We start from the raw sequence: 23,196 nt of genomic DNA, 5'->3' as shown, positions 1-23,196 counted from the left end.
AAATACCTCACAATTATATCTTGGTGTAGGTATAACTATGAGGATTAATATCGAGACTTTAAAAGTCCACGAGAATTTCCATTGTAGCTAGGCCCAATCAAGAATCAGCCTTTGGAAAAGAAGCCCAGCTGATAACAGCCCAACCCAAAAGGAAGATATGAAAATGATATTTAGAAGGCCAGAGAAGAAAAGAAACGAAAACGTGAAATTCATAGTGGCAAAAAAATTCAGGAACGGTTCTTCCGAGTTCGTTGCACCAGATCGTGGCATACCCATATCGTGGATTCAGTTATTGGCATCAATTAGAGAACGTGGAGAGATGGACACGATCAAGGGCTTAGTTGTTAAATTGAGAAGCAACAAGATTTATAAACAGACTCTTATATTCGGTGGAAGAAGAACACAAAAAAAAAAATCACAGTCGATGCCCAATTGCATGTTGTTGCTGCTGCGATTTATTGCATGTTGAGGCGCTGATCATCGCAATTAAAGGCTCACCATTCGTTAGTTGTGATTTTCTCCTAAAGTCATGAGTAGCTAATTTATTTTTACTATCTAGTTAAAGAATTTTCTATGTTTATGAATCCAATTAGGTTTTGAGACTTGTTAATTTCCCTAATTCAGTACTTTTGAGTATTTGCTTATACTCTGCTTTATTTCTTGAACATGGTTACTTTTGATTAATTGAATCAGTTTGTGTGTTTTTTTTAATTGTCAAAGTATCATTTGCTATTTAGATGTTTAAGTCCTTAATTGCTTGAATGTTCTAATGAAAGTAGCAATTAACAATGTTGATTATGGTCAAGTTTTCAATTATTGTTAAGGGTATAAGTAATTTGATTTAGATGAACCGAGCTTATGTGTTTGTCAATCAGAACTGGTAATCTCTTTTGAGTCTAATGCTATCATCAATCAAGCCTTGAGAGCTTGTTTAAGGCCGATTAGTTTGATAAGGGAAATAATCAAAGAGCTTGTTTTGTTTATCGACAATTTAAGAAGAGATAGGTTATTAGAGCTTGTTAATGGCCATAACCAGTTTACTTGTAAATCTCTGAAATGTTTAGTGTAATGATAAACCAAGGATTCATAACTAGATTTATCTTTAACTAGGTCGTACTTTTAATCTATATATTTGTCTTTCACTTGTTTACTGATTACTTTTAATTAGTACTTTTATTTTTCTAAATTGCTAGTAGTATAACTAAACTCAAAACCCCCCTTTAACTTTGTTTGGTAATAAAGAAATAATCTAAACCAATCTCCGTGGAAACGACCCTACTCGTGCTATCTACAAATATTTAAAGTAGGATTTATTTTGTTGGATTCGACACCCACCAACGAACCAAAAAGATGGTGTTTTTTGGTCAAGATCTAACCCAACTTCGCCAACCCCTTTTTATTATCACTCCGTGAGATTGAGTATTGTTTTTGTAAACTTTTTTTTTTTATAATTATCAAAAATGCCAACTATTATCAAGGGTACGTATATGCATTACAGTATCATACCAGATCATCATCTTCTTTTGGTAGAACTCCTTTGACAAAACCATCCCCAAGCCGACTTCTTCTTCAAGAATGCTACATCTTTCTTGCATAAATCAAAGATCCGATTTCTTCAAATATCATTTCTCTAACTAAAAATCCTGCTCTTTTCGCCATGGAAATAGCAATCTAGAATATAATAAAAATAAGGGAAAAAAAAAGAGAAAAAACATGAAAAAAAAATTTAAAGATAAAATGTGTCTTCAAGAATCAAGAATTTTAATTACAACAAATTACTTACATTTTTGGCTCTATTGTGCTTCCCAAACTCTTTCGGTTCATCACATTTTTCATCAGAAATTTCTTCAGGATCCAGCTTTCTTTTCATCCCTCGTTTGTTATAATCTAAACCCTGATCATATTCTTCCTTTGCTTGTTCCTAAATTGATGAATTTTGATTTATTTTTGCTTGATGTAACGAGCTGTGAAGAACATCAGATAATGTTAGTGGTCTAGCTACATCTTTTGCCCCCTGTTGAATTAGAAACATACCTTTTAACTTCATATTACAACTCCCCTATATGAAAATGAAATGTTCACCTTTTATTTCGTTTAAAAAACAAATAGATGAACTTATGAAAGAAGCAAGAAATAAAAGAAGAAAGTAATAAGGCAATCGAAAGTACTTGTTTACTACTGTATGTCATAAGCTGTTCTTACTAATAATCTGATTCAACAGGCATTGATAATTAACTCATACATTTTGTCAACAAACAGAATTCAGTTATACCTATTTTGTGACTGAGTCTTTTTGTATAATAACTAAATGGATTATTCATTAAACATATGAAGTACTTGTACAATTGTACAAATAACATGAAATATCCAAGGTGGAACTTCTTTGTAATAAATACATGGAAGTCTTGAAATTTCTCAACTAAAGTCAACCTTTTTCTTATAAGCCATGAAAAAAAAGTAGATGATCAACTCTGTAACCAATTTCTATATAAATACCAAATAGCTTGTGCAAGTTTATATTCAAACAAAATAAAGAAACAGCAGATTTCATTTTCCTTGTAAAAGCCCAGATTCAATTAATTTAAACTTAGGTTAATAATGTTAAAATACAATGCAAATTTAGAATAATATGGAATTAGTAAATGTATATGGGTAAAATATCTAGATATTAATATGTATAAGAAAATATCTAGATATTAGAATATGAGAGAAAAATCTAGAAATTGAAATGTAAAAGAAAAATCTAGATATTTGTAGGTTGTAGAAATATCTAGATATTTATATATCCATGGAAATATCTAGGTTCTAGAATGTTCCATGGAGTAGTATAAATATGGGAGGAGATTTCATTTGTGTTGTGTGAAGTTGTGAGAGTGAAATAAGAAGTGAGTTGTGAAGAAGAGAAGAAGAGTGTGAGTTAGCGAAAGTAGAGAAGATAAAGCTTGTAAGTAATATTGTAATTGTAATTTAATATAAGTGTTTTTGTTAAGTTTCCCGATCAAGCCTTAGTTTGTGTTTAAGTTCTTAGTGCACTTTTGTTGTTCTTATTATATGGTCGGCTCTGCCGCCTAAGTAATACATGGTCGGTTATACCGCCTAAAGATATATGGTCGACACTGTCGCCTAAGTACATTGTGCACTAAGGATTTATAAAATTAAAGGCTAAACAACGCCAAAGTGTTGGTGTAGTGAGTCTTGTATAGTCTAGATCCTCTATAGTGGGTGTGTTGGGCTCGTCGAAGCTTCCAACAATTGGTATCAGAGCGGGTCGTTTGGGACCATTTCTAGTGGAGGAAATCGGTAAACGTTGGACGTTTACATCGGCTTGTTTTCACCAAGGCTCTAAGGAAGATTCTTTCGGAGCACAGTTAGGAACTGTGAAAGCTCATCGGTCAGGGACCAAGCTTATTGGACGTTGGACGTCATGATGGCAAATCTTGCAAGTACGAGCAGTGGAATCAAGAGTCTCAATAACCACAACTATGGTTATTGGTGGACTTGCATAGAATCCTACCTACAAGGACAAGATTTATGGGAAATAGTTGCTGGCAGTGACACAACGCCTCCACCGAAAGAAAATGCTGAAGCCTTGAGAAAATGGAACATCAAGGCCGGGAAGGCTTTATTTATATTGAAGACTACAATCGAGGAGGATCTATTGGAGCACATCCGTGACGAGAAAACACCAAAGGCAGCTTGGGAAACTTTTGAAAAATTATTTTCAAAGAAGAATGAAGCATGCCTCCAGCTCTTGGAAAATGAGCTCGCGGGTATCTCACAAGGAAGTCTGTCTATTTCTCAGTATTTCACCAAGGTGAAATCAATTTGCCGTGAGATATCTCAACTTGCTCCTGAAGAGAAAGTGAGTGATGCAAGAATGAAGAGAATTATCATCCATGGCTTAAGGTCCGAGTATAATGGATTTATAGCCGCTGTGAGAGGATGGCCTACTCAACCATCATTAATAGAGCTGGAGAATTTGTTGGCTAATCAAGAGGCATTAGCCAAGCAGATGAATGAAGTAACCATAAAAGACGGAGAAGGTGCACTCTTCACCAATAAAAAGAAAGCAACATCTCGAAGACAAGAGGCGATGAAAGAAAGTAAGACATATGGGTGGAAGGGTCACCCAAAATCAAAAGGCAACGCTTCAGGGGGAGTTCGGGGAGCTCAACAAGGAAGAAGAGATCATCGCCAACAATACGGGGAAAATGATAAGAGAAAGAATGGTGAATGCTTCAATTGTGGCAAGAAGGGTCATTTTGCTCGAGATTGTAGATTCCCCAGAAGGCGAACTTTTGAAGGAAATGTAGCCGCCGCAAGAGATGAGAAGAAAGAGGTCACATTCGAAGCAACCATTAATGAGAAAACATGGGATGCAGAAGCTGGACTTTCTGTTGAAGCTGACATAGATGATCAAGCTCTTACAACAACTTTAAAATCAAAAATAAACTACAAAGATGATTGGATCATCGATTCTGGGTGCTCAAATCATATGACCAATGATGGGACAAAGCTGCAAGAAATGGAGGATTACAAAGGAAAGAGAGTCGTGTTGACAGCCAATAATTCAAGGTTGTCTATTTCTCACATTGGAAAGACAATAATTCCAAATGAAGGCGACTCTCAAAAGCTCCAACTCGAGAAGGTGTATCTTGTCCCTGGCCTAAAGAAGAATTTACTGTCAGTACCACAATTGACAGCAGAAGGAAACTATGTGCTCTTTGGACCAGAAGATGTGTCCGTATTCAAGAGAGTGAAGGTGGTTGGCAATCCAATTATGCAAGGAAGAAGAATAGAGTCGGTCTATGTACTATCTACTGAAACAGCATATGTGGATAAGACTCGAAAGAATGAGACGGCTGATCTTTGGCATGAACGTCTTGGACATGTGGGCTACAACAAGTTAAAGGAGATGATGGTGAAACACATAGTAAATGGACTTCCTCAAATTGATATCCGAACATATACAATATGTGTTGGATGTCAATTTGGAAAAGCTCACCAATTGCCATTCAAGGAGTCACAACATCAGTCCAAGACACCACTAGAGCTCATACACTCAGACGTCTTTGGCCCAGTGAAACAAACATCACTTGGAGGAATGAAGTATATGGTGACATTCATTGATGACTTCTCAAGGTATGTGTGGGTTTACTTCATGAAGGAAAAGTCGGAGACTTTTCAGAAGTTTAAAGAGTTCAAGAACAAGGTAGAAAGTGAGCTCAATAATAAGATTAGGTGCTTATGCACAGATAATGGAGGAGAATATTTATCAACCGAGTTCAATATCTATCTTGAGAAGCACAAGATCAGAAGGCAATTGACTTGCCCCAATACTCCACAACAGAATGGAGTGGCGGAATGCAAGAATCGTCACCTTGCCGAAACTTGTCGAAGTATGCTTCATGGTAAGAATGTACCAGGAAGATTTTGGGCCGAATGTATGAGGACGGCTTCATACGTGATTAACAGACTCCCACAAACAAAGTTGGGATATATTTCACCATATGAAAGATTATGGAAGATCAAGCCAACCGTCAACCATTTCAAGGTTTTTGGATGTGTATGCTACGTCTTCGTGCCAGATCATCTCCGAAGCAAATTTGATAAGAAGGCAATTCGGTGCATTTTTGTCGGTTATGATGAATCAAGAAAAGGATGGAGATGTTGTGATCCAAATACTGGGAAGTGTCATACTTCAAGAAATGTGGTATTTGATGAAGCCTCTTCATGGTGGTCACCTCAAAAGATAGAGCTTCCAGAATCTCATGGATTAGAAGAAGTTCCAGAAGAGAAAGAAGAACATATAGAGCACATATCGGATCCAATTAAAGAAGGAGATGGATCGTACTCTAAGGAAACGAGTCCATGGAAAATTGGGGTACATCAATCTACATTCGAAGAGGTTCGTCCAAGCCAAATGGATGCCGAGGAGCATGTGCAAGAATTACGGAGATCAACAAGGCCGAGGCAACCTAATCCGAGGTATGCCAATGCTGCTCATGTGGATGAATTAATACATATTGAGCTTTCCACTTATGAAGAAGCAGCACAAAGTCAAGAATGGCGGAAAGCAATGGAAGAAGAAATTAATGCACTAACAGAAAATTAGACATGGAATTTAGTTCCAAAACCAAAAGATGTGAAACCAATATCTTGTAAGTGGGTTTACAAGGTGAAGACTCGATCAGATGGCTCCATTGAAAGGTATAAAGCTCGACTTACTGCTCGAGGTTTTTCTCAACGATATGGGCTGAATTATGAAGAAACATTTAGTCCAGTAGCGAAGATCACAACAATTCGAGCTCTACTAGCTTTAGCCGCCAGCAAATCTTGGAAGCTGTGGCAGATGGATGTCAAGAACGCTTTCTTACATGGAGAACTTGACAAAGACATTTATATGGAACAACCAAGAGGCTTTAAGAACAAGTTCCATCCTGACCATGTCTGCAAATTAAAGAAAGCACTATACGGCTTGAAGCAGGCTCCAAGAGCTTGGTACGGGAAGATTGGCGAGTTTTTGGTACAAAGTGGTTTCACAGTTGCTCCTTCAGACTCTAGTTTATTTGTGAAACATGATCAAGGAAAACTAGCCATAGTGCTAGTATATGTGGATGATTTAATCATCACGGGAGATCATTATGAGGAGATTCAAAGAACAAGGGAGAATCTTTCTATCAGATTTCATATGAAGGAGCTTGGAGAACTCAAACATTTTCTTGGACTCGAAATAGAGCAGAAAAGAGAAGGATTATTTCTGGGACAACAGAAATATGCGCGAGATCTTTTACAAAAGTACGGAATGCTTAATTGCAAACCTATCTCAACTCCGATGGATCCGAATACAAAACTACGAGCAGATGAAGGAAAAAGTCTTCAAGATGTTACCATGTATCGAAAGATGGTCGGAAGTCTTATTTATCTCACACTAAGCCGGCCAGACATATCTTATGCAGTTGGAGTGGTAAGTCGATACATGAGCAATCCGAAGAAGCCTCACCTTGATGATGTACGACGCATCTTAAGGTATGTTAAAGGCACTATTAACTTTGGTATTTTATATAAGAGAACAAAAGAATGTCGGGTGACTGGATATTGTGACGCTGATTACGCTGGAGACTATGATACACGACGGTCAACAACTGGATACATGTTTAGTCTTGGATCGGGAGTAATATCATGGTGCAGCAAGAGACAACCAACTGTATCCTTATCAAGCACTGAAGCAGAATATCGATCGGCATCATCAGCAACACAAGAAATTACATGGTTGAAACAACTAATGGAAGATCTTCATCAATCAACAGATTATCAAGTAAATCTTTTTTGCGATAACCTATCAGCTATACGACTAGCAGAAAATCCAGTCTTCCATGCAAGAACAAAACATATAGAAGTGCACTATCACTATGTTCGTGAGAAGGTCCTTGAAGGAAAAATCAAGATGGTGCCAACAAAGACAGATGAACAGGTTGCAGATATATTCACCAAGAGCCTAAGTAAATCAAAGTTTGAAAAATTCAGAGAAGCACTTGGAATGGTCTGCAAGACATCGTTGGAAGGAAATTTGCATTGAGGGGGAGTGTTAAAATACAATGCAAATTTAGAATAATATGGAATTAGTAAATGTATATGGGTAAAATATCTAGATATTAATATGTATAAGAAAATATCTAGATATTAGAATATGAGAGAAAAATCTAGAAATTGAAATGTAAAAGAAAAATCTAGATATTTGTAGGTTGTAGAAATATCTAGATATTTATATATCTATGGAAATATCTAGGTTCTAGAATGTTCCATGGAGTAGTATAAATATGGGAGGAGATTTCATTTGTGTTGTGTGAAGTTGTGAGAGTGAAATAAGAAGTGAGTTGTGAAGAAGAGAAGAAGAGTGTGAGTTAGCGAAAGTAGAGAAGATAAAACTTGTAAGTAATATTGTAATTGTAATTTAATATAAGTGTTTTTGTTAAGTTTCCCGATCAAGCCTTAGTTTGTGTTTAAGTTCTTAGTGCACTTTTGTTGTTCTTATTATATGGTCGGCTCTGCCGCCTAAGTAATACATGGTCGGTTATACCGCCTAAAGATATATGGTCGACACTGTCGCCTAAGTACATTGTGCACTAAGGATTTATAAAATTAAAGGCTAAACAACGCCAAAGTGTTTGTGTAGTGAGTCTTGTATAGTCTAGATCCTCTATAGTGGGTGTGTTGGGCTCGTCGAAGCTTCCAACAAATAAACAATAAATCAGACTCGTTTTCTTAGTAATAATAATGGTTAATTATAAAAATAAAAACAAAAAAATTACAAAAATTGAGTAAGCTACCTGAAGTGCATTATCAAGATTATTAGAAAGCTGAGATAGTGAGCTAGAAACAGAATCAAATCCCTTTAACAAAAGCAATAAATCTTCCTTCAATCGTTTCGCCCGATTCAGCCCTTCATGACTCTAAAACAAGAAAAAATTCCCCAATTTTCAAAACCCTAAAAACCAAATTAGTACCAAATCAACAAAATTCAATCCAACCCCACTTACCAAAGATTAATCTTTCTAGTTTTCAAGCAGTGAATCAATCCAATTCCGAAGAACACTCCAATATTGCTTTTCTGAAACCGGACTAGTCATCAGAGACAAACCCACATACTACTCGATTCCTGCTTTTAGACACATCAAAATTAACGGGTTGGTTTAAAAAGAAAAAAGATGCAAACTTTGATTAAAAGCATACCTTAAAAAGGGGATCTTGAGATGGTGATTCGATGGATGTTGCCAATTGCCATTGAAGCTTTTTTTTGAAGTAAAGTGGAGTACAGGAGAGAAAGATTGAAGTAAAGTAACGGCTAGTTTTAAAATGAATCAAAAACTGAGAACATTTGTTTTAAACTATTTGTAACGGGTAGTGGTGTTACTTGTGGTGTCACTTGCCTTTTTGTATTTTTTGGATGAATATGACGTGTTTCTTTTTTGGGTGAAGTAGTGGTGGTGTTTCTTTTTTGTGTTAGTTAGGAGTATTATGATGATGTGTAAAAATATAATTGGGTTGAGTATTAAAAGGGGATAAAAAGAATATTTTTAAATTAATTAAAAAAACAAGAAACGAGTGTCACTTACCCCGTCTCTTTCTCCCCGACGCCACAAAGTGACACCAAAGTGACATCCGTTACAGCCAAAATGGCGTCTCTTTGTGTCCAACAAGGCAAGTGACGGGGTCACTTACCCCGTTACAATCAGCCTTATGTACGGAGTAAAAGAGGAAGTATAACGTACGTACTTGTGTTTTGGACCTTGGGTTCTAGGGTCTAACGGCTCTAAATTGTGGGGTAGTAGTATTTATTTTTGGATTTTTTTGCACACTCAAAGGGTTAAAAGGTTTCTAGTTTCTTAATCTCGTCTAGTGTTTAAGTTTCTAATATTTCAAAATTTGGGGTATTGTGTGGACTTGGTTAGCTTTAATAACTTGATTAATGCTTGTTCTTCTGATTTTGTGGGCGTTTCACCTTTTGAGCCGCCTGCCAATTCCTATTTTCGGTATGATTGGCTTGAGATTCTTGGCATTCTAGTGATGTTTGCGTCTTCGGTGAATGCTACGGTTGTTGGTAGTTTATTTGGGGAGGTTCTTTCGGTTGCTAAAACTACGGTGAATTTGGGTAATGTTTGCTCCTTGTATGCTTTCGTTAGGTCTTCTAGTTCTAGACATGTTCATGACTCCGTGGATGTGGTTTTACAGGATGATTCACATGATGCACGCACGTTGAACAATGTTTGGGTGTCCAAGATTTCTGATGCACGCACGCACGGTGAATTCGGATCTTGTTCGATTCTTTTGATCAGAATTTATTAAATTCTACTAACCGTTTTGTGGTCTCAAATTGTTCTTTGACTGCTACACCTTCTGCTGTCGTGCAAATTAATGTTGTTAATTGTTCATCATCTATTTCAAAACTTGCGGCTGTAACTGATTCTACAACTCCTTAGTTATTATACAAAATTAGTACCAAATATAAGGATATTAGGACCCAAAACAACGCAAGTGATTCAACAAGATCACTCACCGATAGTAATTCTACAAGATTACTAACCCACTTAATGAACGAAAGATTATAAATGCAAGAAATGTAAATCGACACAAGAGATAACGTGGTTATATGCAATCGTTGTGATTGCTTTAGTCCACGGACCAACTAGAGAATGTATTTACTGAATATTTGTGGTGTGTTTACAATGAGTTACAAGAGGGTCTATTTATAGAATGGTTTAAGGAGTAAGCTAAAAACAATTCCTTGAAGCTTCATGTGAGTTTTCTGACAGCTTCATGGAAGCTACATGTGAATTTCCTCACAACTTCGTGGAAGCTACATGTGAGTTTCCTAACAACTTCGTGGAAGCTTCGTGTGAGTTTCCTGGAATCTTCCCTCTAATTGTTTAAAGTTCTCCATATCTCCAACAATCTCCCACTTGGAGACTTTGAACAAACCCAACCTTCGTCAACCCAAAATATCAACGATCTAACCAAGAACGTTAAACCATCATTATACCGCCAAACTCCATTTGGGACACGCACACTCAACACATACTTCGGATGAGTAGACTTTCGATACAAGGTCTTCAACACTACTTGTTAGAATTAAAACATTAACTCTCTAATTCTCTAGTTGGGGTCTTCTCTCATCAATTCATTAGAAGACCGATTGAGGTAATGTAATACCTCAATTTCTCTGTCGTAACAACCTTAGTAAACATATCAGTAGGATTCTTAGTACCAAGGATTTTCTCCAATAATAAAGTACCATCATTTATATGTTGTCGAATAAAATGATACCTTATCTTGATGTGTTTCGTACGACTATGAAACACCGGATTCTTCCCAAGATGAACCGCAATTTGATTATCACAATTCAAGACGCAATAGTCTTGTCTTTTACCCAACTCACCTAAGAAGTTTTTCAACCAAACAAGCTCTTTAGAAGCTTCTGCAATAGCCATATATTCAGCTTCGGTGGTTGATAAAGCAACACTCTTTTGTAGTCGAGACATCCAACTAACCGCTGTCTTCCCTATTGTGAAAACATAACCCGTAGTGCTTTTCCCAGAATCATCACATCCACCTAAATCAGCATCCGCATAACCCCTAAGTATGAGATTGTTTTTGGAGAAACACAATCCCATATTAGAAGTACCTTTCAAATAACGAAGCAACCATTTGACCGCTTCCCAATGCTCTTTCCCGGGATTAGACATATAACGACTTACAACTCCCACTGCTTGAGCAATATCGGGTCTTGTACAAACCATGGCATACATAATACTACCCACGGCCGATGCATATGGAACCTTTTCCATATCTGTTTTGTCTTTTACCATCTTTGGTGATTGACTTTTCGATAACTTAATCGTGATACCCAAAGGCATAGAACGAGCCTTTGAATTCTCCATATTAAACCTCTCTACTACTTTCTCAATATATTTGGATTGAGACAAGTATAGAGTACCTTTCACTCGATCACGCACAATACTCATGCCAAGTATTTGCCTAGCACCACCAAGATCTTTCATCTCGAATTCACGGGAAAGTAATACCTTCAACTTGTTAATTTCGGACATGTTGGAACCTGCAAGTAACATGTCATCAACATACAACAATAAGATTATATAAGAAGACTTGAGTTTCTTCAAGTAGCAACAGTGATCCGCTTCACATCTTAAGAAACCAATCTTCTTCATAAAATTATCAAACTTCAAGTACCATTGCCGAGGTGCTTGCTTTAATCCATACAAACTTTTCTTTAGCTTACAAACCCATTTCTCTTTACCCTTTACCTCAAAGCCCTCGGGTTGCCTCATGTAGATCTCTTCAACAAGATCACCATGCAAGAATGCGGCCTTCACATCTAGTTGCTCTAGATGTAAGTCTTCGGATGCAACCATAGAAAGTACCAAACAGATAGTAGTCATTTTAACTACTGGTGAAAATTTCTCTTTGTAGTCAACCCCTTCCTTTTGTTGAAAGCCTTTGACTACCAAACGAGCCTTGTACCTTTTCTTGCCATCCAACTCATTCTTGATTCGATACACCCATTTACTTTGCAACGCCCTTTTATCATGAGGTAACTTCACTAGTGACCAAGTTTTATTCTTCTCAAGTGACCCCATCTCTTCTTTCATGGCAAGCTCCCATTGTATGGATTCTTTTGTCTTTCTTGCCTCAAAGTAACTTTCGGGTTCACCATTCTCGGTATAGAGTAAGTAGTTCGCTGATGGAGAATACCTAGCATTAGGTTTGGGCACTCTAGTCGAGCGTCTTAGTGTAGGAGTAACCAAAATGGTTGGACCGGTTTCAATTGTGTCCTCCTCATCACTAGAATTCACACTACGTTCGAAATCATCACCGCTTTCCGAACCATCCCCATCATTAGCATTTTCCGATGCCTCACCATTTGTTGGTAATTCATTGTTTCCCGTACTCCCACTAGAACCTGTAATATCATCAACAGAAACATCGTTAAAAGTAACATGACCCGGTTTAGGACTCCCCATTTCCGGTTTGCCATAAACCGAATCTTCATCAAAGGTAACATCACGAGAACGAATCACTTATCTAGCCTCGTTATCCCAACAACGATAACCCATTTTATCCGACCCGTAACCTATGAAAGTACACTTCTTTGACTTAGCTTCAAGCTTGTCTCTATCCGCATCTTTGGTCTTCACATAAGCATTACACCCAAAGATCTTAAGGTGACCATAACTCACCTTCTTACCATGCCATTCTTCCTCGGGAATTCGGAAATTCAAAGGTGTTGAGGGTCCCCTATTTATCAAATAAGCCGCCGTGTTAACCGCATCCGCCCAAAACATTTTAGTCAAACCGGCATGTAGTCTCATACTCTTTGCCCTTTCATTTAACGTTACGATTCATACGTTCGGCAACCCCATTGTGTTGCGGTGTCTCCGGTACCGTTTTCAACATTCTAATACCGAACTTTGCACAATGGTCTTTAAACTCAAGACTACCATATTCACCTCAATTATCCGACTTCAAGCACTTGACCTTCAAGTTAGTCTCATTTTCTACCATAGCTTTCCACTTCACAAATGTATTAAATACATCAGATTTAGCTTTAAGAAAATAAACCCATACCTTTCGAGTGGAGTCGTCAATGAAGGTGACATAATAGCGAGAACCTCCATGTGATTCTACATTGGTTGAACCAAACACATCCGTATGAACGAGCTCCAATTTCTCCAACTTAGGTGCATTCCCTGATTTCCCAAAAGTCACCTTCTTTTGCTTCCCATATACACATGGTTCGCAAAATCTAAGTTCTACCTTTTTCAAATCCGGAATTCTCCCACTCGAAACAAGCATCTTCTTACCCTTCTCACTCATATGCCAGAGTCTTCGGTGCCATAGAGTTGATTCGGACTCAACATTAACTGTAGCAACCACCGTGTCTTCATCAAACACTTCAACCATATAAAGAGTTCCCCTTTTATGTCCACGAGCCACTACACAACTACCCTTAACCACCTTCCATTGGCGGTTTTCAAAAGTAACTGCGTTACCTTCATCATCTAATTGGCCAACCGAAATAAGTTTCCTTTTTAATTTAGGAATGTACCTTACGTTTTTCAAGGTCCAATTAGAGCCAAGAGTAGTCTTCAATACAACATCTCCAATGCCCTCTATATTGAGTTGTTTATTGTGGGCCAATCTCACCTTGCCTTGATATGATCGAAAATTCTTTATCATGATTTTGACATGAGTAACATGAAACGAAGCTCCCGAATCCAAAATTCAAGACTCCATAGAATTTTCAACACTACACAAAAGTACATCATCACTTTCATCTGCGGTCAAGTTCACACCTTTCGCCGGACCATTTTTACAATTCCTTTGAAAGTGCCCTTTTTGATTGCAACCCCAACAAACAGCTTCACTTCTATTTTTCGATGGATACCTCTTCTTAGACTTATTTCTACCCTTTTTTCACCGCGTTCAAATTTCCTACCACGGTTGTCAGTACTTAACAAAGAACCGGATGTTGATTCCCCCGAGTTTCTCCTACGAGTATCTTCACCTAGAATCAAATCCCTTATTCCTTCGAACGCTAGCTTAGTAGTTCCCGTAGAGCTACTAACCGCGGTAACCGTACCCGACCAACTTTCCGGTAATGATGAAAGCAAGATTAGTGCTTTAAGTTCATCATCAAACTTAATCTCTACCGATTCAAGCCTTGAAACGATATTATTAAATTCATTGATATGATCCGTTGCACTCGTACCTTCCTTCATCTTTGTATTGAACAATTGACGCATGAGAAATACCTTATTAGAAGCGGTAGGTTTCTCTTACATGTTAGAGAGTGCTTTCAAGAAAGCAAACGTCTTCTTCTCATTCACAACGTTGTATGCAACGTTCGTAGCAAGTGAAAGACGAATAGCGCCCAAAGCTTGACGATCCAAAAGCGTCCAATCGGCATCGCTCATGCTTTTGGGATTGGTCTCTAACAGAGGTTGATGTAGCTTCTTTTGATATAAGTAATCTTCAATTTGCATCTTTCAAAAGCCAAAGTCTCTCTCATCGAATCGGTCGATTCTAAACTTCCCGTCTTCCGCCATCGTTCCCTTAACGAAACCTTCTGCTCTGATACCAGTTGTAAGGATATTAGGACCCAAAACAATGCAAGTGATTCAACAAGATCACTCACCGATAGTAATTCTACAAGATTACTAATCCACTTAATGAACGAAAGATTATAAATGCAAGAAATGTAAATCGACACAAGAGATAACGTGGTTATATGCAATCGTTGTGATTGCTTTAGTCCACGGACCAACTAGAGAATGTATTTACTGAATATTTGTGGTGTGTTTACAATGAGTTACAAGAGGGTCTATTTATAGAATGGTTTAAGGAGTAAGCTAAAAACAATTCCTTGAAGCTTCATGTGAGTTTCCTGACAGCTTCATGGAAGCTACATGTGAATTTCCTCACAACTTCGTGAAAGCTACATGTGAGTTTCCTAACAACTTCGTGGAAGCTATATGTGAGTTTCCTAACAACTTCGTGGAAGCTTCGTGGAAGCTTCGTGTGAGTTTCCTGGAATCTTCCCTCTAATTGTTTAAAGTTCTCCATATCTCCAACACCAAATCAACAAAATTAGTACCCGATTCAGCCCTTCATGACTCTAAAACAAGAAAAAATTCCCCAATTTTCAAAACCCTAAAAACTAAATTAGTACCAAATCAACAAAATTCAATCCAACCCCACTTACCAAAGATTAATCTTTCTAGTTTTCAAGCAGTGAATCAATCCGATTTCGAAAACACTCCAAAATTGCGTATCTGAAACCGGACTAGTCATCGGAGACAGACCCACGATACTACTCGATTCCCGTTTCTTAGACAGATCATAATTGACGGGGTAGTTTAAAAGGGAAAAAGATGCGAACTCTGATTGAAAACAGACCTTAAAAAAGGGATCTTGAGATGTGGATTCGATGGATGTTGCCATTGAAGCTTTTTTTGAAGTAAAGTGGAGAACAGGAGAGAAAGATTGAAGTAAAGTAACGACTAGTTTTGAAGTGAATTAAAACTAGGAACACTGGTTTTATTTAAAGAGGACGTATAACGTTATTAATTGTGCTTTGGACAGTTTTGGTGAAAAAGGCACTGACTGAACCTATAAAGTTGCAAGCTAATGTTCTCTTTGATAAAAACAGATCTGATAAGCTGAAGAAGAATCTTGAAAGTACATTTTAGGCAGCATAAAATAAACCTAAAGAGAAAGTGACACCATATACTGTCGATACAACTGTTAGGCCCTATAACTTCTCACTTGACCAATCAAAACTTGGCTGGTAATACACCAGGCCCAAGCCCATTACAAAATCAAAAGTCTCATGGGCCTGTGCAGAAGGAGTCCAATTTCGATGTAGAGATAACGTACGAAACGTCTTATTTTCATTCTGCAAGACATTCCCATAAAAAACCAGATAAACATCTCTGTCCCACTTTAGACTGCAGATCAGCTTGTGCTCTGTATAAGAAGAATGCTCAAAAGTCTAAGATTCAAAATAATAGAGAAGGTGCTTCTGTTCATCGTGGTCCTAGTAAGAATCACAACAGGAAAAAGAACAAATTGAGTGACTTGAATGAGGAATTGGAACTGGAGATGGAATCACGTGGTGTTGTAGATCAAAGGGTTGACAATCATGAAGAAGAGATGCCTCGCAAACCTGTTAGGGTTGAAGGTAAGATGCTAAACCCTAAAAAAAACAACTAAAGATAAAAAGGATGATGTGTTTGGTAACTTTATAGGGGGGATGTTCGATGGTAATGAAAAATTATCTATCAAAAACAAACATGAAAATAGCTTCATGGAATTCTAGAGGCCTAGGTAGTAAAGATAAAGGTAGTAGAATGGGAAAGTTAATTTCAAATTTCCAAATACTATTTATTGCAATACAAATTTACAATAACATAGGAGAGATAAAGTTGAGCAGAAAGCTCTCACCATGTTCACCGATAACGGCTCAATTTCACCGGTAACGTCTATATTTCCTTTCTTTTTCCGGTGATATCTTCACCTTTCTTCTTGTTCTTAATTTCATCTCTTGTCTTTTCATCCAATCTGCATTTGTTAACTGGTAGTCACCCTTTTGATCATCATCTTTTTTCTTCTTATTGTTATTGCACACAACCTGTTTGTTCATTTGTCTCAAAGAAAAACATCTTCAAAAAAAAAAAAAAAATCATTGTGTTAATCTCATTACTGCATCAATTAGCGATTTTATTTTTAGTTCTCTACAATCATCATGTTCTCAATACCAATCTCACCTTTTACACCACGCCCTTCATCATCCAAAAAGTCGATACATTCTCAACCTAACACAATCAATCACATCAAATACCAACCGGACAATGTTGGTATTTGGGTTGAAGTCAATCGGAATAAAACTAAACAACCTGCTCAATCGTTGAATAATCAAGCTCCAAAATTAGATGATTTCCCTGATCTCAATCAATCTATCAGAAACCCAAAAATACCAACCGCCGCCAGATTCAACATGTCATCAAACCCCATCTATCAACGATTCAAATCTCATGAACACGCAAAAAACCTGATCAAGAACTTTGGTTCTAGTGCCAGCCTTCATCCTCGTGACAAACTTGATCCTAAAAACATCACATCATTCCTCTTTTTCAATTTTCCTGACTCTTGGAATTCTATGAAGTTATGGGGTCTTTTCAAACATTATGGGGATATCACCGAAGTGTACATCCCAAAAAAGACGCTAAAAAATGGTAAACGTTTTGGATTCGTTCGATATAGGAACATACCGGAACACCTTGTCGATTCAATGGTGAGGAAACTCAGCATGATTGATGCTGATGGTATGTATCTTGTAGTATTCAGAGCACATGACAGGAACAAGCAGAATGAGTCTAATCCTAAACCTACTGTGAACAGACCTAGCTAACACATTCCCCCATCAACAAACAAACTCACAGACGAACGCAAATTTTCCGATGTTTCTGCTCCTCATGCCCATACCGAACCTGCCAAAAGCTCAGGTATCTCAAGTAACAGTCTTAAATCTATAGAAATTAACGTAATTCAAGATGAAAAGCTCAACGATTTACTTGGTCATGCTCTTGTCGGAGTGATAAAAAATATTGATCATCTTGCATATTTCGATGAAATTTGCAAATCGGAAAACCTTATTGGATTTGAACCCAAATACTTAGGTGGTCGTGATGTCATGCTTATTTTTGGGGATAAAAGATTGGCTCTTGACGTACTAAACATTAGCGAATTAAATGAAAATAAGAACCCTCTGTGGAATTGGTTCGAAGATATCCAACCTTGGGATCCTGATGATTACTCCTATCCTGGGCGTTTAGTTTGGGTCGATATCAAAGGGGTCCCAATCTCGTGCTGGTTTGAATCTACCTTCAAAGATATCGCTAAAAATTGGGGTGAAATAATCGACCTACAAAATTGTTCTATCGATGAGAAAGGGTCACAAGATCTCTCCTCGGGCAAGGTCCTCATCTTAACTAGCTCGCTTGAACCTATCAACGGACGTGCCCTTATCAACCAAAGGTCGATATCAACGTATGCATTTGTTTATGAAAATAACGACCCTACGATTGAATTTAATTCCATGGATAATGAATCATCTGTATGGGATGATGAGGTACTATCTGATGATTACGCTTCGGACGAAGAATCTCTCATGGATGGTAATCAAATATTTGAAGGCTATGAGTCACGAAAACCTCCAAACAACAACTTCAATATTAACGACCTTAGTGATAACAATTCCGGAAACGAAAAGAAATTGCCTTCTGATGAATCGTCACAGTCAAACTCGAAGCGAATTGAAACCTGCAAGTTCCCAAATAATCATGATGTCTCTGACTCGACTCCCGAACCTAATGGTCATGTTCACAACGAAAATAATATTTCCTCGGATTTTGATCATGTCTAGGAAACTGAAGTAATTGATGACGGCCTACCTTCTCCAAAACCATGTAACCATAACACACCACATATAGATCACGATTTACATAACACACCTACTGAACCCAACCTCAACCAACTAAACGAACCTATTTCCTCAATCATCCCTATAAGTCCAAATCAGATCATGAACAACTTGGAATCCATGAACTCCAATAAGCCCAATAACGTTTTCCATGAACCTGTGTCAAGCCCAACAAGCACACCAATCCATACTCCACCTCACAATGAACCCACCATAATAACCCAACAAAATCACGTAGCCAAACCCATTAATGCTAATCTAGAAGGCACATGTGACGAGCTGGGTAAGGTTGATATCGAAAGTTCCTGTGTTAATCCTGCCAACAATGTCCACATCTCCCCACCCGCACATGAATCCCCTATTATAGGCGATGACAATGTTTTCTCCAACCCAACAATAGCTGAGATTCAATCGAACGAAAAAAAGAAACGTCTGTCTGCGAAGAAAGAAAAAAAGAAAAGTCTTCGAACAAACGATCTAGAATTCAAAAAAATCGCAAGGGTTCAATCAAAACCACTACACCAATCCAAGCTTGCTGAACCGAATAGAAAGGCACCACACTCCAAATTCCTATATATTAAACATTGTGCACGTAGTGGTCAAAAACTGAAATTTTCTCAACTCAATCGCAAATGTAGCTCGACATCAAATCCCATCTCTACATCGAATATCCCCAAAAGGTCGTGCTCAAAAAATACAGCTGGAAGTAGCGCAAGCACAAATGAGTTTGGTACAGATATCGGAATTCGGTGGAATGCGGAACATTAGCCTCCCTCCTCATCATCTCGTTTTTTGTAAGTTTTCTAATGGCTTGTATTTCTCTTAATATTCGGGGTTTAGGGGTAACGGGTAAAATTAGTTGGCTTAAAAAAAATATGCAACTCAAATTGCCCTATCATCATAGGTTTACAAGAAACAAAATGTGGACAATCTCCTGATTCACAAATTGACTCCTTCTGGTATGACTCCAATTTCAATTTCGTTCAAAAAGACGCTATCGGGGCCTCGGGTGGTCTACTATTGATCTGGGATCCCTCCACTTTTATTTTTGAAAGTGCAATTGAAGGTGAATTTTTTATTGCAATCAAAGGAAAGTGGACTGGTTTTGACTCAGACATGGTAATCATTAACGTTTACGGGCCCCATTCGCACCAGAAAAAACTTATGCTTTGGGATGAACTTTCGCGACTTATTGATTCCATTGATATTCCTCACATTATCTTTGGTGATTTCAATGAAGTCTGATCCAAATCCGAACGCCTAAACTGTTTTTTCAAGCAGTCATGGGCCGACAATTTTAATAACTTCATACATAAATCTAATTTTATCGATATTCCACTTGGAGGTAAGAAATACACTCGCTTGTGTCTCAAGACAATGAAATTCAGTAAACTTGATCGTTTCTTGGTATCTGAGACCATCCTAAAATTATGGCCGAATATCTCCTCAAAATCACTCGATCGTGACCTTTCTGACTACTGTCCAATCATCCTTAAAAACTCTATCGTAAACTTCGGCCCTAAACCCACTCGTGTTTTTAATACTTGGTTGAAATTAAAAAATGCAGACGACATCATAAAATCTACATGGTCGATACCCGTTAGCGGAAACCGCCCTTATTGTATCCTCCAAAACAAACTAAAAAACGCCAAGCTTGAACTAAAAAAATTAAGCTCACAACTAAATAACCTGGATAATGAAATCAAATCACATCTCGACGCCTCAAATGATTTTGAAAAACTTGCGGAAATTAGACCCTTAACAGATTTCGAAAAAGACAAATGGATTAACAACAGAATGCAGCACATAGAAAAGGAAAAACAGAAATCTAACATGTTCAAACAAAAAGCCCGAATCAAATGGAACCTCGAAGGCGATGAAAACTCTAAATACTTTCATAATTACATTAAAAGAAGAGTTAACAAAAACAATATCCGTGGTATATCCCTAAATGGTACTTGGTCTGAAGAACCTAACACAATAAAAAACGAAGCACTTAAATATTTTGAATCACTCTTCCGCTCCAAACCATGTAAAGGTTCTTGTCCATTCGAAAATGAACCTGATCGTATCTACATTTTGCGAGAAGATAATCTAATCCTCGAATCACAATTCTCTGAAAAAGAGGTCTGGGATGCCCTTAACGATTGCGAAAGCTCTAAGGCACCTGGACCGGACGGTTTCAACATGAAATTCTTCAAAAAATATTGGTGCTTAGTTAAAGAGGACCTCATTAAGGCCCTAGATTGGTTTTGGCTCAATTCCGAAATATCTAAAGGCTGCAATGCATCTTTCTTCACGCTAATACCTAAAAAATCCAACCCTATTGGCTTTAACGAATATCGACCCATATGCTTAATTGGAAGTTACTATAAAATCCTCACCAAGATTCTTGCCAACCGTCTTTCAAAAGTTATCCATAAAATAATCGTTGTTGAACAAACCGCATTTCTAAAAGGTCGTAACATCCTCGATAGCGTTCTAATTGCAAACGAAATTATTGATGAACTCAAAAGAAAAAAAGAAAAAGGCCTCATATTCAAAGTGGACTTCGAAAAGGCATTCGACTGCATCGAATGGGATTTTCTTTTCGAGACCATGGCATGCATGGGCTTCGGGCGCAAATGGATCAGTTTCATCCATGCCTGCCTCTCCTCCTCCTCCATTTCCATCCTTATCAATGGCTCCCCAACCATGGAATTCTCTCCTGAAAGAGGCATTCGCCAAGGCGATCCTATCTCTCCCTTCCTTTCCATCATCGCGGCCGAAGGTCTAAACATCCTCACTAAACGCGCTATAGCAAACGACCAATTCCGAGAGATTTGTGTCGGGCACGATAAGATTGTGATATCCCATTTACAATATGCGGATGACACAATCTTCTTTGGTGAATGGAGTAAACGGAATGCAAAAAATGTGTCCAAGTTACTAAAATGCTTTGAAAACATATCGGGCCTAAAAGTAAATCTCAAAAAAAGTAACTTATACGAAATTGGGGTATCGAAAATTGAAGTTGATGCTATGGCAAACTATATAAACTGTACAGCCGGCACAACTCCATTCACTTACCTTGGACTTCCCATCGGCACCCTCACAACGAAAGCATCGTCTTGGAAACCAATCATTGAGAAATTTGATAAAAGACTTTCCGACTGGAAAGCAAAATCAATCTCTTTTGGTGGACGACTAACTTTAATCAAATCCGTATTAACTAGTATCCCGTTATACTACTTCTCCTTATTCCACGCCCCTTGCAACATCATCAATTTACTCGAAGCAAAAAGACGTAAATTCTTTTGGGGAGGTTCCGAAGCGGATAAAAAAATTAATTGGATCAAATGAGAACACATTCTTGTACCCTATGATAAGGGCGGTTTAAACATTGGCTCTTTAACTTGTAAAAACATCTCCTTACTTTCTAAATGGTGGTGGAGATTCCATAACGAAAAAAACGCTCTTTGGGTTAAAATAATTTCAAGCATTTACGGACCGGGTGGGGGGGGGGAGGGGGGGGGAGGGGGTTTGCACTAATGATTTTTCTAGAAATGTTCCAGGCTGCACCATTTGGAATGAAATAATCAAGGCTGGTCATATCGCGGACACCCTCGGGACAAACTTCACCAAGTCTATCATAAAATGCATTGGAAATGGCACCGACACCAAATTTTGGCACGACACTTGGTGTGGTACCCAAAAATTCAGCAATCAATTTAGAAGACTATTCATGCTCGAAAGCAACAAACACGCTCTGGTTGCCGATTGTATCACGACACAAAACTCTACAACCTTCGGTTTGTGGAATTGGTCTAGAAATCCACATGGGCGTACTCTTAACGAATTAACGGAACTCAACAATCTTTTATCCACCATTAATTTAACCGATAAACCAGACACATGGAAGTGGTCCTTATATAATGATGGTATGTTCACAACTAAGAAACTTGCTTCGATCCTCGACAACACCAAACTACACTTTCAAAACCCCTAAAAACAAATTTTTACCCCAAAAAATTAACATAATCATCTGGAGATTAATTTATGGTAGAATTCCCACTCGTAGTGAACTATACAAGCGTAATATCAATCTCAACTCAATTCTTTTCCCATTATGCAACTCACACATTGAAACCATTGAACACATCCTTTGTCTTTGTCCGAAAACATCAAGTGTATGGCTTTCTATACTAAATTGGTGGAACCTTCCTTCTAACACCATTAACGACGTAACCATCTCGGAGCTATCGTTCACTACGTCGAAAACCGGTTCACATATATGGCAAGCCACTAAATGGGCCTCATCGTACATTCTTTGGAAACACAGGAACCTCAATGTTTTTAGCAAAAAAGAATGGTGTGTAGCTACAATTTTAACCGAAATCCAATCACAGACATACGCTTGGATATCCAAAAGATCAAAGAAATCAACAATCGATTGGCATCAATGGCTCATCAATCCGTCATCCTACACCTCGGATCAACAAAGATCGGGCATTGGCTAATTTTCATCATGTCCAAGATGGCCCTTTTGTATCCACGCTTCTTCATGGATAGGTTTGCATTTTGTCACTTGGTTAAATGGGTAGTATTAATCAACTTTGTCACCGCAAAGTCGGTACTGTTCGGTTAATTCTATCCAG

The 23,196-nt window shown here is 37.9% G+C and overlaps 1 pseudogene; it reads right to left on the bottom strand.

Moving 5' to 3' along the window:
• Positions 1 to 1,500: 1,500 nt before the first annotated feature.
• LOC139870063 (uncharacterized) lies at positions 1,501 to 8,630 on the bottom strand (annotated as a pseudogene).
• Between the last annotated feature and the right edge of the window lie 14,566 nt (positions 8,631 to 23,196).

Source organism: Rutidosis leptorrhynchoides, chromosome 10, assembly GCF_046630445.1.
Source record: "Rutidosis leptorrhynchoides isolate AG116_Rl617_1_P2 chromosome 10, CSIRO_AGI_Rlap_v1, whole genome shotgun sequence".
Taxonomy (NCBI): Eukaryota; Viridiplantae; Streptophyta; class Magnoliopsida; order Asterales; family Asteraceae; genus Rutidosis; species Rutidosis leptorrhynchoides.
Note: the sequence above shows the minus strand (reverse complement) of the source record. Positions and strands in the feature narration are given on the sequence as shown.